The following is a 17,253-nucleotide window of genomic DNA, read 5'->3' as shown; positions in this document are numbered from 1 at the left end:
GTATATTCCATTTGGTAGACTAGTTTTGAGTGTACATAGTAAAGTAGAACCCGGTTTGGGTGTACGAAGAAGAGTATAAGACCTTGTCCGTTACCTCTACTCTGAATAGTAGAGTAATTGTTTCTGTGAAGATCTCTCTTGTGAAAGAATTATGGGAAGAAGTGCAGAAGAAGAGCTAATTCTGGATGAAGAATCCTAGGTAAAACTGTTTGATGCATATAAAATCCTTAGTTATTTACTATTTTTTCAGAATGTGATAGAACCTGAACTTGGAGAAAAATTGTTAGCTTCTATTCCGAAATCGCCAAATCAGAGCAGACCTACCAGTATGTTTATGAAGGCAAGTTCGGTCACCATATTTTCAGTTACTGGATACTAATTCTTTTTCTTGTTTATAAACAGAAAGCACACACTGTATTTCCAACACACTTGATAGCTGAGGCTATATCAACTCTACATAATCTTGATTTGAGATGTTCTGGACCGATCACGCCTAATGAGTGTTTTCTGCGTATATGAATTTGGATAAGCTTGAAGTATTAAACTCTTATGAAACTGGTGATAAGCAGGGTACAGAAAATCGTGAGGATATTGCTAGTCGCTAAACACGCGCTAATATTCACGCAAGTATACGCGTTCATAAGTAGTATAAGATATAAATCAGATTCGTTCCCACAGAGACTGGTTTATGTTAAGTTCAGTTTATGCACCTACGCAACAATGTATGGTTATCGCTCAATTCTAAGACAAATAACAAATTGGGATTGTTTATAACTAAGAATTAAACTAACAATTATAACTAAGAGAACAAGAATGGTTGAATTAATATATATGACAAACATGGGATTCTAACTTCATTAATTACTTCATTCAATAGCCTTTTCGTTCTTAACCTTAGCATGTGATGGTGATGACACTAATCAGATAACACGAAACTAGTAAACGCCAACTTTCGTTGTACGAATACCCTACTACCAAGCATCCACAAAAGAGATAGAAATTGAATAGACACCAATTATGCTTAGTCCTTATATTTCTATAAGAATTGAAAACATAACGGTTTAATGCGCAAGTTATCTATCGTGATTACATATGGCAAGTAAGATGGTTAAAATTACCTATGAATCATGCATAACAATACATGAACCTATGCTAGCATGACAAGTTCTAAACCTCTATATTCACTATCGCTTCAATAGAGATTAACACGCTACCTTATATGTTAGCTACGCACATAAGATGAATAAGCACAACCAATACTAGGTTATCAATCAATCACCACACACCAAGATATCGAAATAAATTAACTAAAGAAATCCATAATTAAATCCGTTAGAACCCCACGATAACGATTAGTTCATAATCGAACTCATCATCACCATGGGTTCCAATGAAAGCATGATAATAAATAATATAAGAGTACTAGGGTTCAAGAATAAATCAAAAATGAGCATCCAAGTATTAAATATATTAAAGAAAGCAAAAATCTTCTTCTCCGTAGCCTTCTCGTGCTCTCTAGATCTTCTTATTGTTTTCCCAGGTCTCCTTCTTGCTCTCCCAGGCCTCCTTGCTGTTAAAAACATATTTTTATTGGTATATAGGCTCCAAGATGACCAAGACTCTTAAAATCTTCAATTTCGACTAAAATCAGGATTCTAGGGCAGAAACCGGGCGCGGGCGCGCTGTTTTCGGGCGCGGCCGCGCTGGAATAGTGTTTTCAGCGGTGCGGGCGCGCTGGTTCTGGCGCGGCCGCGCCTACCTTCTGGAAAAATTCTGACATTTCTTCTTTTGGTCTTATCTTGAGTTCTGCTTGTCAGAATTAGGCGATTCAACTACCCACGCGAAGCTAACGAGATTCTCTACAACTTGAGAATGGCCTAGGCTTCCAATTCTGATCTTTTTTCAGAATAATTCTTTGAAAAACTTCTTTCTTCCTTTAACTGATGCTTGAAATGTAATAACACAAAAATACATCAAAAATACCAATAACTTGAGTCCAAAACACCAACTTAAGTTTATAATAAAGCATTCCAAGTAGATATAAAATCCACTTATCACACCCCCAAACTTGAATCGATGCTTGTCCTCAAGCATAAACAGACTCAAATCTATAAAACAAACCTAATGCATGAATGCAACTACGTGAATGTAACTAAATGATAATGCAATCGATCCCCTCAGAATAACCATAACCAACCAACAAGCGAATGCCTCTAAGAGTGCAATGACTTTTAACAGAGTTCGAATAAACCCCACAAACCAACTCATAAACCAGAAACGTGCGTGTGTGCATCGCTTAACAGATATACTCTTGATACTAGATCAACAACCATACTTATCTTATCATCAAAACAATCACAAGTTTATAAACATAATAGACGTTAAACGCATAATGACTCACAACACCTCCTTTCTACTAGAGTTATACAAGGATTCATGCTATTATTGAACACATAACAAAGATGCTTATTTGACCGTGCAATGAATGAGGTCCCAAAAGACTTATACAATAATACCCATGTCGCGAGCGTTAGGTTTGCGGATCCCAAACTATAAAAGCCTTAGGTTACTAGGCACAAAGTCCCCTAGAACTTAATAACTCGAGTATTAAAGAGCTCACTCTTGATCAATTATGCATAACACATATTTTTTTTCTTTTCTTTTTTCCTTTTTTTTTTTTTTTTTTCAGTTTCTGAATGAGTACATTTCGCTCCATCTCATTCAACGCTAGACTACTCATAAAAATATGAGCCGACCGCTACTAGCCATTTGACGCCTAGCCACAACTAGCAAAGAAATCCAAGCTTTTCTCCAGTTTAAAAAATCCGCGTTCTTTTGCCATTAAGAGAATACCAAAAATTCTAGATATAAACAAGTGATTAAATCTCAACAACTAAACAAATAATCATAATCTAGATAAAAAACAATCCTATAAGACTTTTGAATTTTTTTCTGGCATGCAAATTAATTCATTAGGACTTAAACATCCCTCTATTCGTCATCACTACACTCAAATCACATCAACTAATCAGATAGAAATAGCTCAACCTAAGGGATCATGTTATATGCATGCACATGCAACTACATAGACTCACATAATAACACAAATAAAAATACAAACAAATATGTCCTAAATGAATAATCATGCAAAAATATGAATGAACTACATGCAATATGTATCTATATGAATCTATATGGACACACACAAACTAAACCTTACATTATCACCCCCAAACTTAAAATTTTTAATGTCCTCATTGAAGGTAATAATAAGGAATTCAGGCATACCTAGTTGTTAGGAAGATCACCCTTCTCGAGTGGAGGATCAGGTGGCCAATCAACCTCGACACCAGTGTCTCGGGAAACAATACCGAGAGTGTGTGTCAAATCTTCAGCAAAACATCGGTGAATGTCATGCATGGCCTCAATACACTGAATCAACCTTCTATACTGTGCATCACCAAGACCAAACCTATCAACTGTCTGTGGTGCACGAGAGGGACCATCTGCAAGCAGGGGAGGGACCGGCTGGTCACCCTTGAGATTTTCATAGATATATTCCAACCCCTTGTCAGGGGGTGCACCTAAGAATGCATAACTCAAGTGATCTGGCAGTGGGTTGAGCTCAAGTGTGGGAGCTTCTTCAATAGATGACTCGAGACGCATCTGAGAAATTTTCAGCTCTGCTTACCCAAGAGAATCGAATGGTATATCCAATTTCCTCTTCCACGAAGGTGCATTCAAAACCTGCAGTTGCTCTGCTCCTTCTTTGTCATCAATAACTGATTTCCTCATTAAGGATCTCTCTAAGTTATCTGACTTTGGCAATTGCTCAAGTTCTGAATTTACTACAGAGTCGACCCACTCTACTCTAAAGCACTCATCTTTAGCCGTGGTTAACTTTATTGCCTTGAACACATTAAAAGTGACCTTCTGATCATGAACCTTCATCGTAAGCTCTCCTTTTTGCACATCGATCATAGTTCTGCCTGTAGCCAAGAATGATCTTCCCAAGATGATGGGAATCTTCTTATCTTCCTCGAAATCCAGAATGACAAAATCAGCAGGGAAAATGAGCTTATCCACCTTAACCAAGATATCCTCCACTATACCTCGTGAATAAGCGATGAAACGATCAGCTAGTTGCAATGACATGTATGTCGGTTTCGGATCAGGCAGAACAAGCTTCTTGAAGATAGACAAGGGCATCAGATTGATGCTAGCTCCCAAGTCACATAAATACTTGTCGAACGACAAGTTTCCGATGGTGCAAGGAATAGTGAAGCTTCCAGGATCTTTAATCTTCGGAGGCAACTTCTGTTGCAGCACAATACTGCATTCCTCCATAAGAGCAACGGTCTCTAAGTCATCGAGCTTCACTTTTCGAGAGAGAATACCTTTCATAAACCTCGCATATCTAGGCATCTGTTCAAGTGCTTCAGCGAAATGTATGTTGATGTGAAGTTTCTTGAAAACTTCCAAAAACTTAGCAAATTATTTATCCAACTTCTGCTTTTGCAACCTTTTAGGAAAAGGAGGTGGAGGATAGAACTGTTTTTCCCCTGTATTATCCTCAGGAGGAGTGTGTTCCACAGTTTTCTTCCTTGCTTTCACTTCTGCTTCCTTCTGCACTTCTTCTTCAGCCAAAACTTCAAATTCCGGAACTTGAGATTTTTCAGGGCTTGCAACCTTCCCAGAACTCAATGTAATTGCCTTAACCTGCTCTTCTGCTTCCCTCTTGCCTGGAACTTCTGCATCACTAGAAAACATTCCTGGTGGTCGATTCAATAAGGCGTTAACAATTTGCCCTATTTGGTTCTCCAAATTTTGGATAAAAACAGCCTGGCTTTGGCATATAAGAGCCTGGTTTTTGCACATAAGCCTCAACTCCTCCAATTCAGATTTTTCATTCGAAGATAGACCTGCACCTCCATGAGTTTATTGTTGAAGTTGGAGTTGTTGTCTTGGTACAAATTGTTGCTGAAAACCAGGAGAATTAAATTACTTGTTTCCAAACTGCTGCAATGGCTGTTGCATCGCATTCTGATTGTTGATCCAACTGACATTAAGATGATTCCAGTTGTCAGGATGGTAAGTGGCAGGAACTGGCTGTTGCGATCTCTGAAAATTGCTCACAAACTGAGCTGAGTCACTAGATATAGCGTACTGCTCCGTCGCATGCGGACCTGCACACAACTCACAAACACTGGTTATCTGCTTAACACCGTAGTTAGCCAGAGAATCGATCTTCATAGACAACGCCTTTAGTTGAGCAGTGGATAGCTGTAGAAGTATCCACTTCAAGAACTCCTGCTACCTTGCCCTGTGGCAATCTCTGGTTTGGATACTGATATTCATTAGCAGCCATCAGTTCAATTAGCTCATAAGCTTCCTCATAACTCTTTGCCCATAATGCTCCACCTGATGCTGCATCAAGCATGGGTCTAGATTTTGCTCCCAAACCATTGTAAAAAAATTGATGATCATCCAATCAGGCATGCCATGATGAGGACACTTCCTAAGCATCTCCTTGTAGCGCTCCCAAGCTTCACATAAAGATTCTCCCACTTGCTGCGCAAATTGAGTGAGAGCATTCCTGAGTGCAGCTGTCTTCGCCATAGGGAATAATTTAGTAAGAAACTTCTGAGTAAGATCCTCCCAAGTAGTAATCGAACCAGCTGGTAGAGAGTGTAACCAGCTCTTAGCTTTCTCCCTCAGAGAGAATGGGAACAGTCTCAGTTTCACCGCATCCTCAGACATACCATTGAACCTGAAGGTGTCGCATATCTCTATGAAATCCCTATTTTGTGTATTGGAATCTTCCGTTGGAGAACCCCCAAACTGGACTGAATTCTGTATCATCTGAATTATGCCAGGCTTGATCTCAAAGGTATTAGCTATGATCGCTGGCCTGACAATGCTAGATTGAATGTCATTGATCTTGGGTAGGGAAAAATTCATCAATGCTTTCTTTTGTACTATTGGATCTCCCATTGTAATGAGTACCTGAAACATAACAAGTAAACCGAGAAAGTAAAACAGTCCGAGTCAGTGAACTTTAACGACCACTGATGACAAGCACATAAACTAAAAATTAACACCGAGTCCCCATCAGAGGCGCCAAAAACTTGTTAGTCGCTAAACACGCGCTAATATTCACGTAAATATACGCGTTCATAAGTAGTATAAGATATAAATCAGATTTGTTCCCACAGAGACTGGTTTAGGTTAAGTTCAATTTATGCACCTATGCAACAATGTATGGTTATCGCTCAATGCTAAGACAAATAACAAATTGGGATTATTTATAACTAAGAATTAAACTAACAATTATAACTAAGAGAACAAGAATGGTTGAATTAATATATAAAAAACATGGGATTCTAACTTTATTAAATACTTCATTCAATAGCTTTTTCATTCTTAACCTTAGCATGTGATGGTGACGACACTAATCAGATAACATGAAACTAGTAAACGCCAACTTTCATTGTACGAATACCCTACTACCAAGCATCCACAAAAGAGATAGAAGTTGAATATACACCAATTATGCTTAGTCCTTATATGTCTATAAGAATTGAAAACATAAAGGTTTAATGCGCAAGTTATCTATCGTGATTACATAGGGAAAGTAAGATGGTTAAAATTACCTATGAATCATGCATAACAATACATAAACCTATGCTAGCATGGTAAGTTCTAAACCTCTATATTCACTGTCGCTTCAATAAAGATTAACACGCTATCTTATATGTTAGCTACGCACATAAGATGAATAAGCACAACTAATACTAGGTTATCAATCAATCACCACACACCAAGATATCAAAATAAATTAACTAAAGAAATCCATAATTAAATCCGTTAGAACCCCACGATAAAGATTAGTTCATAATCGAACTCATCATCACCATGGGTTCCAATGAAAGCATGATAATAAATAATATAAGAGTACTAGGGTTGAAGAACAAATCGAAAATGAGCATCCAAGTATCAACTATATTAAAGAAAACAAAAGTCTTCTTCTCCGTAGCCTTCTCGTGCTCTTTAGGTCTTCTTATTGCTCTCCCAGGTCTCCTTATTGCTCTCCCAGACCTCCTTGCTGTTAAAAACATCTTTTTATTGGTATATAGGCTCCAGGATGATCAGGACTCTCAAATATTCAATTTCGACTAAAATCAGGATTCTGGGGCAGAAATCGGGTGCGGGCGCGGCCGCGCTGGAATTTTGTTTTCAGTGGTGCGGGCGCGCTGGTTCTGGCGCGGCCGCGCCTACCTTCTGGAAAAATTCTGACATTTCTTCTTTTGGCCGTATCTTGAGTTCTGCTCGTCAGAATTAGGCGATTCAACTACCCACGCGAAGCTAATGAGATTCTCTACAACTTGAGAATGGCCTAGGCTTCTAATTCTGATCTTTTTTCAGCATAATTCTTTGAAAAGCTTCTTTCTTCTTTTAACTGATACATGAAATGCAATAACACAAAAACACATCAAAAATACCAACTTGAGTCCAAAACACCAAATTAAGCTTATAATGAAGCGTTTCAGGTAGATATAAAATCCACTTATCAGATATAGACACAGTACAGTAAGTGGTACCAAGATAAATGACAATAACAGTGAAAATGAAGCTACAAGCAGTGTAAATGAAAGTGGTAACAGTATGCAAAGACCTGGAATCTCATCATCTGCTGAAAAAAGGGAAGAGATCAAAATAAATGCTTGAGGGGATATTGCTCCAACGAGCAGACACTATAGAAGCATCTCAATTTACTCGGGATGGTAGGTTCTTGGGGCATTTTAAGCCACTGGATGGAAAACCTGAAGTCTGGGAGTTGGATACCGCCCATCGTTATAGTGCATATCGCTATGGTCAACAATACGCTGATGAGAATGCAAGGTATGGACTAGCTGAAGTAACCATGAAGCTGATGGATGTTGTTTTTAGTTTACTAGTAACCTGCAATATGCAGAACTCATGGAAATTGTGTACTTGTCTTATAAAGCTGATGTATTTGCCCTTCTCTAATCTCTTGCGGATGCATTTTGTCTTTTTTCTAACTACTTGTAGATGTATATTGCGTTGCTATAATTACCCGTGTTCTGCATATTAGGTCATTCATCCACAGATCGTTGCCCGAGAATATACTTCATGAAAACAGATTCCTGATGTCGAACTCGAACAACAAGGGTTTATCTAAATCTGGCTTGTCTGACAGATGCCAAGAAGGAAGCAAGGTGTTTGGTGAATCAACAACAGATGTTTCAGCTTGTGAAACTGACCTAAGTTTCTCAAGGTTTGTTTAATTTTAAAGAAGTTGTATTGAATGTAAGTAATTGTGTTATTGATCTAATTACATGGTTTGTTGATAATAAGATAAGAGAGGGAGGACGATAAGAAAAGATAACCATGGCAAGATGCCAGGGATAGTAACGCTGCACAACCCTGAGGGCACTTGCAAATAAAATGCTGATGTATGGATGTCCGAGCACAATTGTTTACCAGTATTTCATCACCCAATTTCCCTAGACTTCGGGTTTTCCATCCAGTGGTAAAAAATCTTCTTCATTTGTCCAAATTAATAAGATTCTTATTCCCGTGATTAAGTGAGAATCAAATTTTGTTTGTTTGCATGCCTTTGTGTAGAACATATTTCCCCTAAATGTTGTATGTTATGTGTCTCTATAAATATTTCTTCCTTAAATGTCTTAGTACAACAGACAACTTGTTCGGGTTTCTTTATTTCCTGGCATCAACTAGACTGGCTGAAGCTGTTGCAAAGCATATCTTTTACAAGTTACTATTATATTCTAGTATGTTAGATATACTTCAATTTAATGCATGTTTGATTTTAAGAACAGGTTTCATATATCAATCAAACCTAACAAATAACTAATATCCTATGGAGGTTTGACATCAGCTTATTACATAGCAACTGATGTCTTTTGTGAACAAAACATCAGTTTAGTTTAAGATGACTGATATTAAATTACATCTTTAACAACAGTTCAAAAGTTATCTTAAATACAAGCTTACATAACTGATGTCTAATATTATAATTTACATCAGTTCATAAAATAACCGATGTTAAAAGTACTTATTTACAACGTCCTATTTTCATAAATGTTGTCTTTGTCTTTTTTTTCTTTGTGTGTCACATGTTTAAATTGATAGAAATTAAAAGATAAACTATTATTGAACTCGTGATCATGTGTTAAAATGTAATATATTAGAAAAAAGACATCAGTTTCCAAGTTAGAACTGTTGTCTACTGGTATCTTAGACATCAGTCTAAAACCGATGTCTAAAACTCTGGACCTTTCTCTACACATGCAAAGACATCGTTTTTGAAAAATTTTAACATCGGTTTATAACCGATGTCTTTTAACATGTTTCTTGTAGTGTTGCAAGTTTTCCAACCAATTTAGAGCGGTTCCTTTGAGACATGTAAAGAAAAATCGATACCTAGAAATCTCAGAATGTACGAAGAAATAGATCCTGTCATCGAAGAGGTTAATGAAGTCCGATGGGTCCGAGGATCCATCGAATGACTCTATGAGGGGGAATTTCAAGTCTCCGTTGATCTTTGCGTTTTCTATTTTGACAAACAATAGACTTTCAGTTGCAACTTCTAGGCCTTCGCTCTGGGTTCGTATGTAGCTTTTAATGAGAGCTAGGTCGTTCGCAAGCTTCGAAAGCTTCTATTTCCTGTGTTTCTTCGATTTTTCTCTGGGACTCATCATCCTTCAAGACATCGTCTTCTAACCTCTTTTTTTGTTTTCGCGAAACATCGTTACTTAAAACAATCGTTACTTAAAACAATCGTTACTTAAAACAATCGTTTCTCCTAAATCGTAAATCCGATTAACGCGATCAATATATCAAAACAAAGCTTAAAACATGAACTAACTGTTCATGACAATGTGATGTTCAATAGGGGGATTTGGACTCCAAAGTTACACACAAACAGTGGTAATGTAAAATCTTGCATTACGACGGCTATAAACTAACGATTTCTAAAATTTATATAACCCAAATCATCATCAATCCAACAACAACTCAAGGTCTCGTCTTTTACAACTAACCTAAGTCAAAATCTTATCAAGAACATCAGACCTAATAAGTACTAATCATGGCTCAACAATCAACACAACAACTTAACATACATAGATCTAAACATGTTTTAAGACATCTCATTCATCATCAACCATCCAAACATCCATATAACATCACTAAACTCAAACTTATACTAAAGGATTTGGAGCTTTATACCTTTCTTAGAGAGTATATAATCACTAGGAAGCCTTAGGGAGTCCTTAGCAAGCCTTATAATGATCACAACCTCCAAGCAAAATCAAGAGCACAAAGTTAATTCTTAAAATCACTATTCACCCTGAACTGTAAAATATTAAAATGGATATGTGAATCAAGGAGTTGAGGAGAGTGGTTATAATATATGCGTAGAGCTTCTCGAGGGATTCGATTTAACTTGTAGAACACGTGAATTGGCCAAGGGAAACTCAAGTTACAAGTATTTCTTTCTCCTCCATTTCCATCCCCTTTTCCTCTCTGGTTTTAGAAAAGAAAATGAGGGAAGAGCTTTGTTTGGTTGATGAAGTGATAAAGTGACTAATAATGTTTGGTTAATTTGATAGATATCTTGGTGCAAGTTGTTAAAGTGGTGATATCACCTAGCTTAGCTCACTTGTATGCCACTTGTCAAGTTATTATGGTGTGATGATGTCTTAGATGCTTGATCTTTTAGTTGCATTGACATTGATGCTCCAAATGTTGCATTCTTTGCTCTTCTAATTGTCACATGTATTTTTTCCTCATTTGGCTTCCCTTCGTTACGTTATTCATTCGTCGCTTATTCTCGTTTGATCATTCAAGGAAATATATCCGTGATCTTATTGTTAGGGGTTCACTAAAACCTCCTCAATATCTTTTATTCCTTTAATCATCCTCTTTTATAATCCTTGGATTCAATTTCTTTAATCTAAATGTTTTATACTTAACTCCTTCGGTGTCTAACTCCTTCGGTGTCTAGTGGATTTTCGGGAAAAATTAAAGTTCTCGTTTTTGAATTCTGACAACTTTTACATACACTCATATTTATTACTGAACACTAATATGAACTCAGAATTTTCATAAAGAACTTCTATATATGACTGTCTGATAATGTGCCTGTTTGGGGACAAAAATGAGAGCACTTATATGGAAAAAAGCACGTTTATCATTTTCATCGACTATTTGGTAACAATTTTGAATGATCATAATAATAGCTTATGTGGTCATAACGTGAAAGTTGGGATACCTGTACATTTGCTTTCCCGTTTTAAATTTTTTAGGTAACGGAAACTAGATTCATTTTCAAATCAATTCATTTGTTCTTACAAAAATATTTTAACATATAAAAGTTTCTAAAATATTCTTGATTTTTTCTCAATTGATTATTAATTTAACATATAAAATTTGTTTATTTAAGTTTTTTAAATGACTATTAATTAACTTTTAATTTTAATTTTGTTTTAACTTATTTTAATATGATAACTTAGTTTTAACCTGAAATCATTATACCGACAAAAAATCAATCTAATTATATTTTTTTTAATTTTTTAAACTGGATCAATAATATAATTTTATTTTCGTGAAGATAATAGTGTGTATTATATAATTTCATCTCGGGGGTCATTATCCTTATTTTAAATTTTATCTTTTTATTTTGTATTCATCTATCGAAATTATTAATTCATGTAATTTGTATTTAAAATTTAGTTTTTTTAAAAATATTAAAACTTATGTTATTCCCAAGAAACTAACAATGAGATTTACAGAAGGGGGGTTGAATGTAAATCTCAAAACTTTTTCAAGTTTTGAGCAGTTTCAAAAGCTAAGTGTATGATGAACAGATGTGTGTGAATTGCTTTAAGCAAGTGCAGACATATGTATATTCAAAACACAAATGTAAAGAACACAAAGGCTTTAAAAACTTTTCTGATGGATTTGTTGTTCCACCAGAGATGTGTATTTCAGAAAATCTGTGATACAAAGAATTGTTCACAGCTGCTTCCTAGTACAAACTAGATGATTTTCTCTCTGAATTTTTTAAACAGCTCTTGAAAATCCACACCTAATTACTAGCTGCAACTTGGTTTATATATCACCAAGTATTACAAGTGAAGACAAAGATAAAAAATAATTATAAAATAGTCCTTCACATGTTTGTTCTTCATTTCTCTATCCAATGCAATCTAAGATAATCTGTGAATCTTTGAATACTTTCTTGTTTGTACCAAAATGGAAATGCTGCTTTTTCTTGATTCCTCCAAGAGGCTACCACATTCCAATTGTCACTGTCAACCCATGTGCCTCTGTCAGCTTATGAATTATCACTATCAACTGCTATGGAACTGAGCATCCATTGAAGCTTTCATCCGTTGATGGCTTTATTCGTTGATGCTCTTATCCGTTGATGCTTTAGCAGTTGAAGCTTTATCCGTTGATGCACTTATCCGTTGATGGATGTTATCCATTGAAGCTTTAAAGACATCCATTGAGGCTTTGTTTCTCATCCGTTGAAGGTCTTTAATTTATCAGTTGATACTACTTCATTTATACAAAATTACAAGGCATCAAATATTTACAATTAGCCCTCCTATTTGCATATCCAATAGTAGTCAACATGACTTATAATTTCCTACAACTTCTAAGAATTATAACTTATTTACAAAGACTGAAATGTGCTACAATACTAAACTTATTTCTAAGTAAAGCTACTCCATCAACGGATAGCCAAAGTGGTCTTATCCGTTGAGGCTACAAATACTAGATTTCTACTTAAGTGTTTTGTTTAACTTATCATCAAACTAATACACATATATTCCTAACAATCTCCCCTATTTATGTCTACTAGAATTGTAGGCATAAATTCAGGGTTAGCTTGATGATAACAAAACACTTAACAAATATATGAATTGAAACTAAGTAGAAATTTAAAAGTGCTGCAAAGGTGTATGTACTGAGATAGAGTTGAAGATTTACAGTGTTTTCAAGGGTGCTTCTTTAGCCTGAGCAAATCATTTTCTTTTCCTTTGTTCCCTTGTTTTTTCCCTAGCCTCCTGTCATTTTCCTCTACATGGAGTTGAAGTTGTCTGTAGAATTCAGCTTCATCTTCATCACTGATATCCAACTTAGATTTCATGTCCTTGAGAGTTTCATTACTGGCAATCTTAAGCTGGTCTTCAAGTCTGAAAAATCTTCTGACTCCTTTATTGTCTCTGAACTCCATCAACCAATGAGGTGATTTATGAATTATAGTTCCATGCTCTGGGATGAGTAATGTTCTAGGCAAGGAATTTTACTCCCACCAAGTCTTTCTTATGCTGGCAATCTTGTTGAGAATCTTAGTTTTGGCAGTCCTGGTAAAACCAGTGTCCCTTTTTATAGCTGAGTAGACTCTAATCAAGGTAGAATAGCCCTCATTTAGAATTCTTTCAAGAGGCCAAGTCCTTTCCACACTTCCTTTATACTTGAACACTAGCCTTTCTGGTAGCTGTCCATAGGCATTTATTCCCCTTACTTCCTCCAGCTCATCCAGGTAGAGTTCAATATCTGTATATTCTTTTATGTCAAAAATGTGAACATAATCATCCTTTGAGGTTTGTGGCTTAGGCTTAGGTTTGTGTTTTTGAGTGAATTTACTTGAGGTTGGGGGAGGTATGGATTTGGATTTTCTTTTCAGTTCCTTTGTTGGTGGAGAAGTAGTTAAGAAGGTAGGAAATTTGATGGTGTCCCAATCAATAGGTTCCTCTTTAGGGATGATTGGTTCACCATGGATATTTATACTGGGATCAGCAACAAAAGGTTCAGGAATAGAAGGTTGTGGTTTGGATTTTTTTGAATTACTTCAGTGTCATCTTCACTCTTCCTTTTTTCCTTAACCTTCTTTCTGTTACCCTTCTGCCATTTCTTTCTTTCCTCACTTTCTTCTTCCACACTTTCACCAACCATATTCCCCATATCCACATTTATGCTTTCAATCTTGTTTCCTTCACTTTTGTCTTCAATCTTCTTCTGTGGCGCCCCAAAACCCGGGGTCAGGAGTCTCGGAAGCCACGCTATCTAATCTCACACAACTTACACTACAATATGTAAATACTCACGCTTCACGACCCCACACTTAACACATACACTACAGGTTATTGTCTTGGAAATGAACCATCATTACTAGAGAAATTTTATTACAACCCAAATGTAATTAGTCTTACCGGGGGTGACCTTTAAGTAAGGTTAATCCGCCGGCCGAATATACGCTTCTTATTTCTTATTTACATAAACCATACTTATAAATAAGCCGAACTATAAACAACTGAAAACTAATCCTGCTTATTCCGACTACCTGAGGTACTGCATCTAACAATCTACGGAACAGCTGGCCATTTCCTACCCGTTTCCTGGCTGTGGTTCTCATGGCAGGCATCTTGATTCACTGTTGTGTTGTGTCAATTTAAGAAAACAAGTGTGAGCTAAGATGCTCAGCATAATAATGTACAGTATGAAATGACTGTATAATAACATTATATATTGTATATATGTTTTATTTAAAAGTAGATTTCTCGGTGTCCCACACCTTCTTATGAGAATAATTCTTTTAAGGGGGTTTTTATAACCTGCGAATACCTTAATAGTAATCCCAGCACCTAGGGTTGGGTTACGGTATTGCATATCAATTCCAATTGGAAGATTTTGGACATCTCACAGGAGCCACCACATACGATGATCAGGCATCCTACGGAAAGTAACCTTCTTTACTAGTAAAAGGACTAATACCGTCATCTCTCGGGTATCACCCTGGCCGCATTCGGGCTACGTGTCCCATTTTCGGGTATACACATACTTCACAAGTTCCTGAGTACACAAAGTACCTTCGCCTGCGGTACCTTTGGTAGCCCATCCAGCACACATAGTACCAGAGTCTACCCCTCCATTGTCCTTCAACAGAATCCTATCAATCTCGGGAACTTGAACCACATCGAAGTTCCCCAAGCGTTTTGCTTGTTGATAGAGATAATTTATCTTTTTAGAATATAAGTGTATATATATGTATATACATACTTCCGAGAATTTCAGAGGAAGTACTAGGGATGTGAGTTGACCGTTGTCAACAGATAATTAATAAGGGGAAAAGTTTCTTCTTGAAACTATATTCATATAATAATAGGTCGGGATAATATTCACCGATGATCTGAAATTATTCGAATGATACTTCTAAATCAGAAGGTATATCAGGATCTATGATCTTTAAATCAATAACAATCCTTAAATAAATAATCATTAATTAAATAGTAGTCTATAAATAATTAAATGATAATTGATGTTCATCATACCTCGAATGAGTTATTCTTTTAAAAGATTTATTTAAATAGTATTCCTCAACTAGTTTGTGTTTACATAATTAATAATTCTATAATGATTAATCGGGTTTGAATAAATAAACGTTGAAGTATACTACTCCTATAATAAAGGGGTACGTATATGATTTTTAATATCCGAATCAATAAAATACAGTTGAGGGAATATGCTCATTGGGAAATCATTTTAAAAGTTCGAGGTGTTTTAATGTTTCGTAAGTGGACGATGAGTCCCTTTAAAACGTACTATTATGGACTTATATCCGTCCTATAATATCTCCGGAACGATTCCCGGGTTTTATCTTAAATCCCGACCGACCCTCGGTCTTCTATCATATATTACGCTTAAAGCGAAATAACATTTCACGATATATACTTATTGTACAACATCGCTCTATCATGCGAAAATTCAAAACTACGTATTATGGCAAATATAGTATTTATGCGATGATAGTAAAACAATCTTTTCACAACACAACAGTAAAATGGAGTTGGGTTTATAAACTTGCCTGGGTATCTCGAGGTGGAGGATGCTCTAGGTTCCGCTCGGAAATCTATAACCATAAACACATTTCATTTCGTTAGGTTCCGCCCTAATTCACGGTAATTCACACTCATGCGCTACTCATTATACACCCTCTCAACTCATACTACCCTTAACATTTCTTTTAAGTCATAAACACTTTATGGTCACTTCATTTTCCTAAGTATCTTGAGTTCATTCTCATTATCGTTGTCGGCTCCGCTTAAGGATTCTTACGGTTTCTACTCGCGCGGTCTCGGCTCCGACATTTTTATGATAGTTAGGAAACTCCAATGTTACTCTCTGTAAAAACTTCATGATTTAAGAATACTTTTAAGTCTATCCTTTATATTTTCAAAGTTCGTGATTTGTAGCAGTTTTTGTCGCGTAAAACACTTTTACTAAAATGATCATAACTTTTGATCCGTAAATCGGAATTAAGTGATTCAAGTGCCTAAACAATCCTTATAACATTGTATATCTTAAACAAATGTTATTTCTCAAGAATCTACAGTTTACAACTTCGAGACTTTCTGCAGAAAATTAAAGTTACGGTTTGTTGGTTTTAACGAAGTTACGTTTACGATCGGGGTTTTGTTTATGTCTTAACTATCAACACAACCACCAACAATCATCATATCATCATCAACACACAAACTCCTCTCAAGAACATCATGTTCTTGAGGAAACAACAACCAACCTTAAATCTACTTAACTTAATCATCAAGATTTCATAAACAACACTTAGTAAGCTAGGCTTACTAACACCCACTAAATGGATCTTAAACATGAACCTTAAATAAAGTTAGGCCAAAGATTTTTACCTTTCTTGAAAGCTTGAGATGTGTTCTTGAGTATGGTGGAGGCTTGGAAGTGCTTGGTATGATTTTTGGAACCTAAAACCACTATTAAAAATCAAGAACCAAAGAGAGGTTACTATTCACACTATTCACTAGTGAACTTCTTGAATTTATTCCACCCATCAAACCTTGATAAAAAGAGATGAAAGATTTTATTACCTTAGTTTAGTTGCTAGGAGACTTGGGAAATAATTGTAGGATTTTACAAGAACTAGAGCTTGAATTTTTGAATTGCCATTTCTCTTATTTCTTCAAAATAGTCGAATGGGGCTTGGTGATGGGGGGGGGGGGTATTTATAGCCCTTGGTTGCTTCTCTTGGAAGAATTTTTAGGTTGCTTCTTGGAAGGTGAGTTGATATCTTGCAACTTGATTTTTATTCTTCCTAGTATAGCATTCTAGGTTTATTCCTTGTCTCCAAATCCATGGACAAATCTTTGTAGCTTGCTAGCTTAA

The 17,253-nt window shown here is 36.1% G+C and overlaps 1 non-coding gene across 1 annotated transcript; it reads left to right on the top strand.

The window, feature by feature from the left end:
* Positions 1 to 5,497: 5,497 nt before the first annotated feature.
* LOC141681984 (small nucleolar RNA R71) lies at positions 5,498 to 5,604 on the top strand. The gene has a single exon (XR_012559388.1). It is a non-coding gene; the product is annotated as a small nucleolar RNA R71 (small nucleolar RNA).
* Positions 5,605 to 17,253: the final 11,649 nt, after the last annotated feature.

Source organism: Apium graveolens, chromosome 8 (assembly GCF_009905375.1).
Source record: "Apium graveolens cultivar Ventura chromosome 8, ASM990537v1, whole genome shotgun sequence".
Lineage (NCBI taxonomy): Eukaryota > Viridiplantae > Streptophyta > Magnoliopsida > Apiales > Apiaceae > Apium > Apium graveolens.
The sequence above is the reverse complement of the archived record's forward strand: the minus strand, read 5'-3'. Positions and strand labels throughout refer to the sequence as shown.